The sequence below is a fragment of the Cygnus olor genome, chromosome 2, assembly GCF_009769625.2.
Source record: "Cygnus olor isolate bCygOlo1 chromosome 2, bCygOlo1.pri.v2, whole genome shotgun sequence".
NCBI lineage: Eukaryota > Metazoa > Chordata > Aves > Anseriformes > Anatidae > Cygnus > Cygnus olor.
Window position 1 is genome coordinate 79,920,118 of NC_049170.1, and position 14,494 is coordinate 79,934,611.

The 14,494-nt window shown below is 43.8% G+C and overlaps 1 protein-coding gene across 6 annotated transcripts in view; it reads right to left on the minus strand.

Moving 5' to 3' along the window:
* RNF152 (ring finger protein 152) overlaps positions 1-14,494 on the minus strand; it is a 79,689-nt gene that overhangs the window by 10,151 nt on the left and 55,044 nt on the right. For 2 of the 6 annotated variants that reach the window (XM_040547944.1, XM_040547945.1), the window contains one exon: positions 7,476-7,571. The exons of the other annotated variants lie outside the window; for them this stretch is intronic. The gene's annotated coding sequence lies outside the window, so the exon portion shown is untranslated. The remainder of the gene's footprint in view (positions 1-7,475; positions 7,572-14,494) is intronic. 6 annotated transcript variants of the gene reach the window in all.

The window sequence follows — 14,494 nt, forward strand, 5'->3', positions numbered from 1 at the left end:
GAAGCTAACAATAAGACAAAGTGAATCCATTCTTCTCTCCAGAATTACTTATTTTCTGGGCACCTTCCCCTGAGACAGACAGCCTACAGCCACTATTCTTTCCATTTGGTTATTCACAATTGCACAGAAATATTTCAGAGAAAAAAAGCGTTTTAATTTGGCCAAATCCTTAGCGAGTGCAAGCTGACATTGCTCCTCCAGCTTTAGCCCAGCCCTTGCCAGGAAATCCAGCCCCTGGCAAGATGAGAACCAAGCATACATACTCCCAGATGTGTAAAGCCACAGAAAACAAAGCTGGGTGAAACTGTGAAATATGAGCGTACAACATCCTACGAACCTGTGCCAGGGGATCCGTGCTGATAGGGAATCTGCTGTGGGTGATCTCAATGGCACAGACCAATCAGGACAACAGCTGGCCTGCCTCCTGCCTCCCTGGCAGCCATGCAATCAAAAGTGGATCACGAGAAGGGAACCTGAGTGCAAGGTATTAACCCACCACCTTTACCTCAGAAATCGTCACCAGCCAGCCGTAACAACAGACGACGGAGAAACAAAGGTCCCCCACAGGAATGTAAGTAATTACATGCAGAAGTTTACATTTTTGGAGAAGAATGGATCCGGTGAAAACACCAGCCTTCGGTGTTTATAGAAAACAGAGAGAGACTCACTTGCTGCACGTTGTTCCATCTCACCTCACCAGCTCTGCTGCTCCCTCCTTTTATCTGCAAACTTTGACACGTCCACACTCCCCAGCTCCAAAGACCTTATTTTGGTCAAATGTGATCAGGATAAACTGCACTTTGTTCCAACAGCAAACACTACTAATCACCTGTAATGTGCCTGGTCAGCAAAGGACGGGCACAGATTCTTACTGCTGAGTCAAAACAGAACAACCATGCTCACCAGCAAGTTTCAAGCGAGGTGCTTTCCTGTGGGAAATGCTATTTCAAATAAAAATATTCCAGAGAAACATGCCCATTTCAGGCACATTTCTTCTGCCCATCCAGCCCCTCAACAGCCCTCCACGTGGTTGGATGTGGAGCCCAAGCTGTGGAGCCTGACCTGGTCCTCGCCAGCCCAGGGCTTCCAGGTTTGTGGCTTGTTCACAGGGTGACTTGTCAAGCTGCCCCAGAGCTACAGGTCCCTAAATCTCACAGGCTCCTGGGCTTCCCCCAGCATGGGGGAGTGCAGGAAACCCCATGTGCAGTGCTGCCCAAGCCAGAAGGAGTGTGAAGGTGCTCCCCACCATTTCTGCTGTCCATAAGTCTTAGCAGTTCTCGTCTTGAATGAGGGGTGTGCACTGACAGGGATGCCTGGAAATGTTCAGGGCCAGGTTGGATGGGGCTTTGAGCAACCTGGTCTGGTGGGAGGTGTCCCTGCCCATGGGGTGGGAAACAGGTGATCTTTCAGGTTCCTTCCAACACAAACCATTCTGTGATTCTCTGACAGGATGAGAGACCTGACTGTGGTTATTAGGCATCCCAAATCTGGAAACTCCCCCGCACAGGATTCTAAAAGGTTCCCTCTCAATTTGGAAATAAACAAAATCTCCAGGGTTCAAAACATCCGAAGAGACTGTGCTCATTTTTATAGCCTTTCTCACTGCAAATCTCACAGGGCCATTAGCACTTTTTCAGATCTGTTGGCTGCTCTTAATTATGCCTGACACACTTGTAAACCCTAGGGTGAGAGGAATTAACAGCCAGGTTTCTCCACTACCAAGTGACAAAACCGTTTGCCATTCAAGTTTGCCACACCAAGAGGAATGGGGGTGAGGGGCCATAAGAAGAGCAATCTACCCCTCACCCCCTTAATAAAAGCAACACCAGTAGTAATTGATGGCCAGGACATAAGGAGCAGATGGTTGGCAAAGACAGATTTAGAAGTAGCCTCCCTAACTTAAAGCAAGGTCACAAATTAAGCCACTAAGGCCAAAATACCACATCTTCATAGCTTTGCCCAAGCAAAGAGTAAGGCTATGGTCATTAAGCTCATTCTCAGTAAAAGCTTTTATTTGCAATGCAGCATCTTCTTTCTAAAAGAGATTTTTATTTATGGCTACATGACAGGATTCTGTGGTATTCAAAATGCTGAGAGAGACCACGAAGTGACAAATTTTGCTCTCCCATTACAGCTTTATGCTTCATCTGCCATTGACTGAATTTGCCTGATACCTGAAGAGAAACCTAATTAAAATATTCTTCCCTTCCTCCCCCAAGAATTTGCTATTAGACTTACAAAATGCCACCATCCCCAAATACATAGTTTTAAATAAATCTCAAATGCATATGCCTCTCACTGATATAGGTCAGTGGGTGCTTGACTGGGAATCAGCTTGAAGTAGTACATTAAGACACCCAACTATTATTACAGGAGCAAACACTGCAGCTCTCTGAGGTCACTGAGCAGTTTTTGATAAGCCAGGTCAAAATATGCCTGCATACTGTCCCAAAGAGAGAAAGGAATCAATACTCACGTTTTATGTATTGCCTATATAATGCAAAAACTGAAAACTCCATTTCACGCTTACCTCAGGAAACAGAAGTCCTTCAAATGAGAGGTTTAATTGTTGCAACTCTGTTCTGTGTTCCTGTCTCACACACGGGACTCCGTACCCACAAAGCATGGCTTCCTGAGGAAGCGATGCTGAGACCCACACCACTCAACAGCCACATTCACGCTGCTGCTCCCAAGGGCTGGGCTGGATTTTGTTTTGTTTGGGTGTGGGAAGGGGATGTTTCTTTTTTGTGCTTCAGCATGTAAAAGAAAAAAGCAAGAGACCTAGAGGAATCAAAATAACACATCTTTTTACATTGAAACGGATGGGATTAAGAAATTAGGAAACATTTTATTAGAAGCCTCATAATAATAAGGAAGGAAAATCTCTTCTTTCATAGACCATAAAGAAGTAGAGTAAGGTTTGAGGGAGATTATGCTGGGGGTAGCTTTTTAATCTTTTCACCTTTCTCCTGAAATTTACTATATGGGCAGCACAGGGGAGTAAAGTCCCCCGTTTATCAAGAGAAAAGGTGTAACAGATGTCATAACACAGAAGAATGACTTCCAAGAGCTTATCTTCACAAGAGTGGCCGATAGCCAGCTAGCATGGCTCCTCAAGGTCAGCCGCTAACTATGTCATTTCCTAACGCAGACAAATTGTGATCTTCATGCATTTGCAGCCTCTGATAAGCTCTACAGCTACTCCAGGTCACGGCACTGGTCATTCTGGTTTGCAGACTACACCAAAAGGAACTGGAACCAGACCAAAAGCTCCTTTCTTATTGGAAGCTAATCATTCACCCTGTAACACTCCTGGCAGCTAGTAATATTAATACCACGCTCGCTTCCTGAGTTTTGGGAACGGTCCAACTCTCGCTGCAAATATGGATCACAAGCAGAGGTAAACCAAGCCTGAGCAGCATACATACTGATGACTTCCTAAGCGATCAGGTATCCTGATTTATATCACTGTCTTTACGCCAGTCATCCCCAAAAGATTTAGCATGCTATACAGAATAAATAACTTGTTCCAATACTTTTCCAAAGCACATGTTCCTACGCATGACTACAACGCTTTGCAAGGTCCGGTGCAGCCAAGTAATGAAGCGCCTGGCCTGACATTAGCCGCTGAAGTTAATGGGATGATACATGCTCCTGAGGTCAGTTGCACATTTACATATTTAACACACTATCCATCAATACAACTAATACAGAGAACCAGTGTCAGCGGCCGCAGGCAGATCAGTAAATCTCTATGTGCAGATGCTTTCACCCACCTTGTATCACCCTGAAAATGGGTGACCTGGGCAAACACGACACAACCTTCCCAAAACAGCCACAACTAACCAGACTGGTGGTGCGTGAAGACTTGAAGCCCTGGTACAACCAGGGAAAAACTGAGTCTAGCAGTGAGGCAACAGGCCGATGCCAGGAAATGCTCACAGCCCTCTCCTTCATGCCTGCAGACATGGGCAGGCCCACGGGAGCAACAAGAAGACTCCCATGGGTGGTCTTCTAGGATGAAGCCTAGAACAAGGTGAGGGGATTTGCGTTGAGTCTGGCTTTCCCTCAAAGGAACCAGCACGTTTTGCAAGACAAGACACCTCACAGCTAAGCAATACGGTGTTTCCAGAGGCCCACGACCACAGCTCAGGTAGCAACTGGGCCCACACTGCCACGTCTCACAACCCTCTCTGGTGGGCTGAGATAAATTACAGCTCCTCGGAGACGGAGCGCAAAGACACAGAGCTGCCAGCCTCTCTGCTCCAACAGCCATGTCATGGTGGGGACCAGCAATCGGCCTCTCAAACGCTCTGGCATGGGAAGATAAACTATTCTTGCCCATGTTACTTGAAACCTACAGATGCTCTCCTTCACAGAGACAGTAGGTATTCAACTCCAGAGCCACTCACCTGCTGTAGCTGCAAGGAGTTTATCAGACCTGCCAAGCCTTGTCAGGTTGTATTTCATCCTTTACAGTAAGTTTCAAAGTTCAGGCCAGACATCACCCATCACACTTCTGCCAGTCAAAGCCTGGCTGCTCTGGAAACATCCTGGTGTGGAAAACCCTCCGCTTGGCAGCACTGATCCAACAGCATACACCATTTACTGCATGAGGGAGTGCAGATGCTAGGAAAGGACGGTGTTATGCTACATTAGAGCAAAAAAACATCAAAATGAAGCAAACTGCTTAATTTTGGGCCTAGCCCTGCAGTCCTTGCAACGTAACAGCAGAACAGACTTTGAAAAGATAACAAGCATAATATTGCTAATGCTCAAGATTTCATCATAATCCTGATAGTATACGGCTATGGTAAATCCCCTAGGCTCACATGGTTAACTACAAACAGTTCAGTATTCATTAAAAAGGTTTCTGGCCCCCTTTTTCTGAAGAAAAGCTTGAAAACATCGACTTTGGAAGTCCCAAATCCTGGTTAGGTAAGCCCCTGAACTTTAGTCTCTAACTTGCAAACCAGTCTCATGATCTCAGGGAACTCTGAACCTGAATTAGAGCTAACTACAGAAACGTAGTTTTGAGGTAAACAAATTCATTGGCAGCTTCAGGTCAAATTAAGCAAATACTTTCTCCCTAGGCAAAAATGGTTATTTCCATTAAATTGTCAGCTCATTCCAACTTTCGTTTTAATTTGACTATTTCCTTTCAGAGGAAGAAATTTATAAAAAGGTAAAGCAAACAAAGCTATCTGTGCTGACTCTGGAATAACTTTTCTCCTGATGTTGTCAACCAACCACTGTGCAAGCCAGAAGCATCTCTTACTCGCACCGCTTTACTGCTGAACACAGAATGCTTAAGTCTAGCAATACCCCACATTTTCTTTTTCTTTCCCAGTCTAGTGAAAGCAAAGGAGATAAATACACCCAAACTATCAGCAACAGTTTCATAGCAGCATGTTTACAAAGAATCCTTCAGCCTTTTGGTTGTTGGCTAACAAAAATAAATAAATCACAACATGGGGCATTTTCATCAGACCAGTCACTTTCCATGATGTGATCAAATCCTGAAGAGGTCTATATGTTTGAGGGGATTACTGTTTTTTAGAGGTGTTTCTTGCAGAAGAGCTAGAGGATCATCCTTTGGAAGGGCAGGTAGTTCAGATCTTTCTAAAAAAATCACTCATCTCAAGGGTCTCAAGAGTACATCCCAAAGTCACTAATAGCTTATGAACACATTATCGGAGACGCTTCACCACATGCATCCAATGCATATTACGTGTACCATGATACAGAACAGCCCTTCTAAAGAAAAGGTGCCACAGAGACTGTTGAAAGAAAGGGGAAAAGGCCAAAAGTCTGTTTTGACTCTCTACTGGTGTTGCATTGGAAGATGCAGCCTAAGAGGAGGCATATCTGTGCAGGATTCAGATTCCAGTCAGCTAAGGTCTTTGTACCATTTTATTAAAACAATGTCTGTGTGCCTTACAATGGCGCATGAAACACAGGAAATACCAATGCATACAGCCAAGGTGATGCCAGAAGAACCATGCTGACTCACACCACTTGAGGATTTGGCCAAGAGACAGAAATCAATCTGACAAAACAGCTGAGAGATATACCTCTTCTCTACCGCCAAAACAAGTTCTCATTTAGGATGAGCTCTGGACCAGATCTGCACTGTGCCACAAGCTATAACAACCTTTGCTTTCCATCCAAAAGATTTTCAGTATCATTTAATTTACTGACATCATTGTTACTTTTTAGAGTTGGGTCAGTGTTGTCCTATCTTTGTTTAAGTGATATCATTTGCCATGTATCTTTCATTCTAATGATTACTCCTTTAAAAAACAAACATTTTTATGAAAAGGAAATTATTTTTTTTTGCCAAACCACAGGAATGATCAAAATATTGTATTAAATCAATACAAAAATAAAAAGTATTTCCTATTTAGAAAAAAAATGGATTGGAAAAATCCTTTTCTGTTCTTGAAGCCACTCCTTCATGCTGTGCTCTATTTTTTTTAAGCAGTGAAACTGCTGCCGGTTTCTTTCGCATTAACTTTGCAGAACGCCTGCCAGAGCGAGGTCTTTGCCAATGAACAGGCTCCTTAAATGCTATGACAAGGAAAAAATTAATGTAATGATCAATACAAATAGTTAATGGCATTATTATTACTAACACCAATGATGTTTGGCGTGAGCTCTCATCCTCTAGAGCAGCTGCCTTCAAAGAAGAGAGCTCTATAAGAGAGCAAGGGCCAGCAGGTGGCACTCCAGAATACAAAGCACTAAGCAGCAGGGCTCGCAGGACCAAAAACCCCGTTCTGCTCAGCTGTGCCGCTACCTTGCTTCAGCAGCCTGCAGGAGGTTTGGCTTGGATGACCATCTCCACTTTCCCACTCCCAAAGAGGGGGTACAAACGCCCACAGCCTTGCCTTTTAGCACCCTAACACGACGCTGGTGCAAGGCATCGCGTCCAGAAGCGTAGGGCAGCAGCACACCCAAAGTGCTGAGCCCACGACTTGCTCCCTAAGGGGAACGCTCCCTCAGGACAAGCTGAATTTGCTTTCCCATGTTGTGCATGCAAAAGTGGCAGCACTTTACTGCCTCCTACCACTCTCCTGCACTCCTCCAAACAAGGAGCAACCTCGGACGCAGCTGACATAATGCTGCCTTGTATTGCTTTAAAACACTACCACGAACAAAAAACACACCCTGAAGATTGAGAAACCAGTTTCCCTTCTGTTTATTTTTAGCTATACCCTACACATACGTAACAGTCCCAGCGCTCGCCCGCATGGCTACGAGGCATCTCTGCAGATGGCTTCTCGAAGCGCCGTGACGCTTCCCACCCTCCTCTGAGCCTTCTGCCTCACCTCCCGCAGCAGATTCAGTCAAGCTGACACTTCTTCCAATTAAACGCTGACTGGCAGGAAAGCCCCCGTCTGGTAGCCTCATCAGCCAGGAGAAATAAATCCAGCTCAAAGAGCTGTGGCTCACCCAGTCTTTGCAACACTCACCTAGCTTTACGAGCAATCGCTTCGCTGTGCTCCTGTTTGGAAACCTCCTCGTCCCTCTGTCTGCAAAAGGAGGCCACTGAGAAAACACCGTGCAACCTGGGGGAGATGGGAGGAGGTGCCCTTAAACCTAAGAAGATTGTGCTGTTCTCTTAGAAAATGAAATTTTAAAGACAGACTGGAAGCCAGTTGTTTTGCCCATCTCAAGGTATCAAGCATTGCAGTTATTTTTTTAGAAACATAATGAATCAACGCAGTTGACAAAGATGCAATTTCTACACCATCCTCCCCTGGAAATTTTAGTGTAAAACGTTAAAGGTCATACAACTGGGTGGAAAAAAAACAACTGCATTTTTATCACAAGTCCTTATGAATTACCTAAAAACTATACAAATACTGAAAATGTCTAGCCCTCATGTAAAAATGAGTTACTGCTTAAACTCTCCTTAAAGGCAAACTTGTACCATGAGACCCTTCTGCTTACGTGGAAATAGCAGGAAAGATCTCTCAGAAAGTAACTACCCTTCCTCTCCTGTATATGTCAGTGGATCACTGGCATTTTCCCCCATGAACTGACCACAGATATAAATAGACACAAAACTGGGAAAAGCTTAGGGTTGTCTCTGTGGGTATGAGCAATGCACAAACCAGACAAATCCAGGACAAGGAACATGTACTTCTTGCAGATGAGGATCCACCATCAATGCCACATGATATTCATTATGGTTTTGGACATCGTTTCCATCTAGAATTCCAAACCAATTGCCCATAAGCAAGCAATAAGCCACACCTTTTTTCTTGTTGGTCGCTAACATTACCCAGCCAAAGGAGCTCAAGGTCTGTGCATCGCATGCACTGCACAAAAGTTTGCTTGTTACGTGTTTTTCAAGCAAGCACCTCTTAGTACAAAACAATGGGCTGATGGCACGGAAAGAGGAATGGGACAACTGTTCTTGCTTACTCTGCCTTCCTAGCAGCCATCCCGATGTAGATTTGGTTCATAAAATATTCATATGTGGAAAAGCAAGTCATGAAGCATAACTGTAACCCATACCAATTTTAAACACTAAGCAGCAATGAAGCGTGTAACTGTCTGGTGATTATCATGAGACATCAGAAATATTTCCAAGTTAGCAAGCGGTGCAGTTGTTGCTGTAAGAACTTACTTGGCTCTCCCGTTTCCATGGCTCTCCCCGAGCAGATGCAACTTCTGCTCCACGTTCCACCCACCGATCGGGAAGCAGAACGAAGAGGTGCCCAGGCTTTGCTGCTCTCCCCTCTACTCGGTACAGCACACTGCCTTCTCTAACGAGTGGCCTCTCTTGATAGAGGAGACTACAGTTAATGGGGACTCTTGGGAGCTTTCATGTTCCCGAGCAGCAAAGTGTAGGCAAGTGCTGGTAAGCGGGTTCAGAAAGGCACACGAAATTCCCTGGTGCTTACTAGTCAATGGAGATGAAAACAGTCAATCCCTTTGAAAGTTCTGAATTTAAATTTAGAAGAAAATATCATGTATTTAAAGGAGTTAGGGAATCAAGGAGGGACAGAATATTAGAAAGAAAGTTTCTTGCTTTAAAGTTTATCATCCTATCCACATATATTCTTTTTTTAGCTTGATTTTCACAAATAAGCATAGATTTTGCAAGTAGACTTTCAGGCTCCCCAAAACAAGAGTGCAGGTGCAAAACACAGGTGCCTAACTGTGAGTAGTACAACTATAAGAATAGGGCCTAAGCTGAAGACCTTTTTTTTTAAAAAAAAAAAATCATTAAATTTTTTCATTCCCCTATGTCTGATTGCATAACCCCTCTAAAGAATGCAGTGAAGGTCACCGAAATGCACAGGCCCTCACTGAAGGAAAAAAATTCTGTTGTATATTGTTTAAAATCACACAAAGGAAGTCAGTACCGGTGCCAGAAACTGAGACCTTTAGAATTCCAACTCAGCATGATATTCTGATTTAAAATTGTGCATGTATAGGTTACGGCCACCTCTGCGTCTCTCTTAATTTGGAAAAGCAACAGTTTTATAAACTTATTAAAGGACAAAGTTGTAGATTCTTATCGCCTCATTAAATTGCCAGTGCATGATCTTTAATTTTTTTGTCCTTGTTTCATAACTACCCATTAACATAAAAAGATAAAAAATTCTCCAACGGGCTGACCACAGAGTGAGTTTCAGCCAGCAGAGGAGAGGAGAGGATAGCAGAGGAAAGTAACGCAGGCATTGGAAAAAAAAAGAATCATTTTCCCCAAAATATGAAGGAGTCATTTTGTTCGCTTTGTCTTAAAGATTTCTCTTATATGAGCTAGAAGGGCTACAAGAGTAAAGTTCCTGTAGTTGTGGGGACTTATTTCCATTGCCCTTCACCAACCACTCATTTTTGGGTCATGCTGGCTCCAAACAACAATAAGGAAGAAAGCAGTATCACAAAAACGTAACCTTTCTTTAAATAACTCCTCGTTATCAAGATGAGACCTAACCAGCCCTCTATCTCACTCCTTGTGCCAAGCACGTGGCTGCATCAGAAGTGAGATGATACAGACTATAAATCAGGACTCCAAAGTGGAACTCAGTCTGAGGATTTCTCCCTAACCTATTTCTGAATACAGGCATAATTTCCTCTTAAAATGCACATTTCCTTATATAAAAGGCTTTCCAATGGCTTACTTTACCCATTTGCAGGCATGTTCAGGAACACCAGTATGATACCGTGAACTCATTTATTTTACATATGAAAATAACAACTTTATACATGACAAGTAATCACACGGACTTTGCAGAAAGATAAACAATTTCTTTGAAGCCTCCTTTCTTTCAAGCTGCAAAACAGCCCGGATGCAGGCCTGGCAGCATTTCTTTGTGCCAGTGACCCCTACAAATGAACCAGTTGCACTGCACTGGGCAAAACTGCTTTCACAGTAATTGTTCTCACAGACAGATATGTTCAAGGCTAGCCTTTTCCACAGATCCTTCCACTGGAGGACAGGTCATCCCAGAAGCAGTCCCACTTGCAGCAAATGCAATGCATGTGACCGGCTCTGTTTGAGAAGAAAGTCTCACTGCCCAACCTTTAGATAAAGAACAGGGGGGCTAAATCTCAAAACATTCAGCAAAAGCTTTCAAAAGAGGCAACCACTGGAATTTTTAAGACTACCTCAAAATCGTCCTGACATGCCCCAGATTTCCTTATCTATTTTAAAATTTCCTTTAAATACTATTACTTGTGTTTTCTGTGGAAGTCGCACAGACAGAGAGAGTGGCAACTTCCAAGAGGCTGTAAGCTGAAAGACAGAAGTCACTGTGAAATTGCGAGAATGAAAAGACTGAGTTTCTGTACACTTGAAGTCTTGCTCGAGGGTCATCCTTCTGAAGGGGAGTTTCTAATAGGCCAGCCATAACAGTAGTAAGTGTCCTTGTAAAAACAGCTGCCTGCTTACTAAAGGCAAATTTGGGAGCAACGCTACTTCACTAATTTCTTACCAATTGGCTATTACTGACCAGCTTTTATCTTCTCGAGATGCTGAAACTTCATATACTGCCACGCTGCCTACTCTGATTAAATAGACCGACTATTTAATCAGTTGGCTGCAACTGATGCAACCCCGATATTTCTGTTGATTTCTATTTGGCTAGGTAATCTACCTTGTTAAAAGCAAAATCTCAAGCCTGAAGTATATTTTATGCCCATTCCCTCTGCCAGTCTCATTGAATTCCGCACACAGAAACATTTACGCCAGACCAGCAAGAGGAGCCTCTTCAGGCAAATCAAATCACTACTTGCTCTACGCTGACCTTAAAAGAAATTCCCGTATCCTAGTATCACATTTATTATTGCAAGGCAAGCCCCTAAAAATGGTATTGTACTCTTGAAAATTATGACAAGATTCTGATTTAAAGCAAGATCAGTCAAGTGAGTTTCAGTGGAAATGTAGATTTTCAAATGAATGCCTTCTGAAGGAAGTGAAATGAATAGCTATGTTACCTGTACAAAGGGACGCGCTGCCTTTTCACTAAACAATGGAAATTTGGTGACCCATTTTTAGATCTGTGAAACACTGCCCGTAACAACTCAAGGTCTTTACATATGGGATGACCCATGGCCCCATTCACCAACACAGAGTGGATTTCCTAGCTAGATTATACAACACACAACCACAACCACATTATACAACACAACCACAACGGGCAACTCAGTGTGCACATAAGAGATGGAAGTCAGCCACAAAGTCAAGCCCAGAAGGAAGAATGGGAAAACAAAGCATGCCAATTAGTGGGAGATGGTGCTAGCATTCCTAAACCTAAGTGTTCCGTCTGATTTTTCAGTTCAAGATTTGTTTTTTTCCCTCTCCATAAAATAAACCAATGAACTTTTGGACAAAATTTGGATGCAGTAAAGATTTCCAGAAAGCAACATAGGATGAAATCTTCAAACTAGTTGTAAAACTAATGGAAGAGGCAAAGAGCTTCACCCTTTTGCTGCTCAGAAGCTAAGGAGGACGGGTTTTCCTGCTCCAAGAACATCCTTGAGGCTACATACCATCACATCCTTAACTCTACCTTTTGTCATACAACTCTTACCATTTTTAAATTAAAAGAATTCTTCTACCCAGGAAGAGATCTTTAAACCCCTATTCACCAAAACGCCTAAATGCTTTAGCTAGGTTGCACCAGCCTGAGAGGTGCCCCAGTGCCTGACACTGAAGTGAAACAAAATTAGAGGGGATCATGGCTTCTGGATGCTGCAAGCACCCCATTTTCTTCCACCAATAAAATCTGATCCTGGAGTTAGAATATAAATGGGTCACGGCTTAGCAAGGACACAAGAAGGCCAAAACGCAGCTCCTCATTAAACACAGAGAAGTGGTCCCTTTCATCACCTCCAAATCCCAATGCAACTTACTACAATTAAAGAAAGGTTCAGAGAATTAGGTACCGGCAACCTAGCCTGATGAGAAACCTCATTATTTCAACACAGTTCAATAATCTGAAGCATCAGTAGTGCCGACTACCTGCTCTCTTCAATGGTCCATTATTCCTCTCCTCACTCTGGGAAAAAAAAAAAAAAAAAAAAAGGAAAAAAAAAAGAAACTATTCTGAGCTTCAGTACAACTGAAGCAATCAGTGACGAGCATGGGGCTGATACAGGACTGGCTCACCCACTTAAGGGACTGTTTTATAAACTGCAGCACTATCTCCAAGAGAGGTGGCCAGTACTTGCCTTACCCAAGGCAGAACCTCAGACAAAACAACAAAAAAAAAAGATACAAAGAAAAAATACATTTGGATCAACACCTTTCTGACAATCCATGCAACAATCTTAACAGCAATGATTTCTTCATGCAGTGGCTGCCTCAAACCGATGTAGGGAAGGTAATTAAGAAACCCTGTTGCTTGCAAGCTTAAATTCTGTGCAAAGATTAGACCACCATCGGTTAAAAAAAAAATAGGGGGCACTAAAGAAAAAGCTTAAAGACAGAGCTACAATATTGGGTCTGTGATCTGTAATTCAGCAAGCATTCAAATAAGAGTCATACACTGGGAAACAGCATCTGAAGTATTAATACCGCCATTACTGGATGTCTGCTTTACCTACACCAGGAAAATCTAAGCTGGCCTAAATTTAGTGTCAAATATTTATCCAGTCCAAGTTAATCTTCATGCAACAGAGACAGGACTTCCCCAAGCCACATGCCACAGGCAGATCCAGCGAACCCACACAAGAACCTGGGTATACTCATCACAGAAGGAAACTTCCATTCACTAAGGATGAGTCTGACAAAATAATAATACTCTTCTCCCAGATGAATGTTAAGTACCGGCAATTTCAGCAGCTCAGCACAGCTCTGCCAATGCCTCCTGCTGAACCCATTCTACTTTGAAGTGCATAATTCAATATTCAGGTCAAAAAGGAAAAGTGAGTATGAGGGGAAGAGAGAGATCTGGGTTCCTGTCCCTGTTCCAATGAATGTTTAATTATTTTATATTAAAAATTCATTTGGAGAAGAACTGGAATCCAGGCAGCCTAATGCCTTTACCTACAGAGAAAAAGAACCATGACCAAATGCTGCCAGAGGTAGGAGCACAGCCCTACCTTCCTGTGGGTGAGCACCAGACCATACCCAGAGAGCAACCGCCCTCTCTTCTATTGCTTGCATCTGAGAAGGTACCTAACTCCAGAAAAGAATGAAAAAGAGCTGTTCAGCATCTTTCCCTGCAACAGAAAGAGGGCTGCAGACTTAAAAGAGCTCCTCTTGATTCTCCCTTGTTGAAGCCAACTTACACGGTTCCCCATTTGGGGTGCTGGCTTTTGTAAATGCAACTCTTGGGGCTCCTTTTCTCCTGGCATTGCACCAGGAGCCTCATTATCTGCCTCCCATAGGCGAAGGTGCCTGGAAGTTTGATGCTGCAGTACGTCAGGTCTTTGGGGGATCTGCTCTGCTGAGAATGTTCTCAGGTTACTCTGGAGCTACCCCAAGCACCAGTGCAGACTGGCGGCTGACCTGCTGAAGAGCAGCTCTGTGGAACCTGGGAGTCCCGATGGACAGCAAGCTGACTGTGAGTCAGCAATGGGCCCTTGTGGCCAAAAAGGCCAGCGGGATCCTGGGGTGCATTTGGAAGAGCGTTGCCAGCACGTCAAGGGAGGTGATCCTCCCCCTCTACTTAGCCCTGGTGAGGCTACACCTGGAGTACTGTGTCCAGTTCTGGGCTCCCCAGTACAAGAGGGACATGGAGCGAGTCCAGAGGAGGGCTACTAGGATGATGAGAGGACTGGAGCACCTGTCGTACGAGGACAGACAGAGAGCTGGGCCTGTTTAGCCTGGAAAAGAGAAGACTGAGGGGAGACCTCATCAAGGTGTATAAATATCTGAGGGGAGGGTGTCAAGAGGATGGAGCCGGTCTCTTTTCAGTTGTGCCCAGTGACAGGACGAGAGGCAATGGGCACAAACCGAAGCACAGGAGGTTCCAGCTGAATATGAGAGGACACTTCTTTACTGTGAGGGTGACAGAGCACTGACACA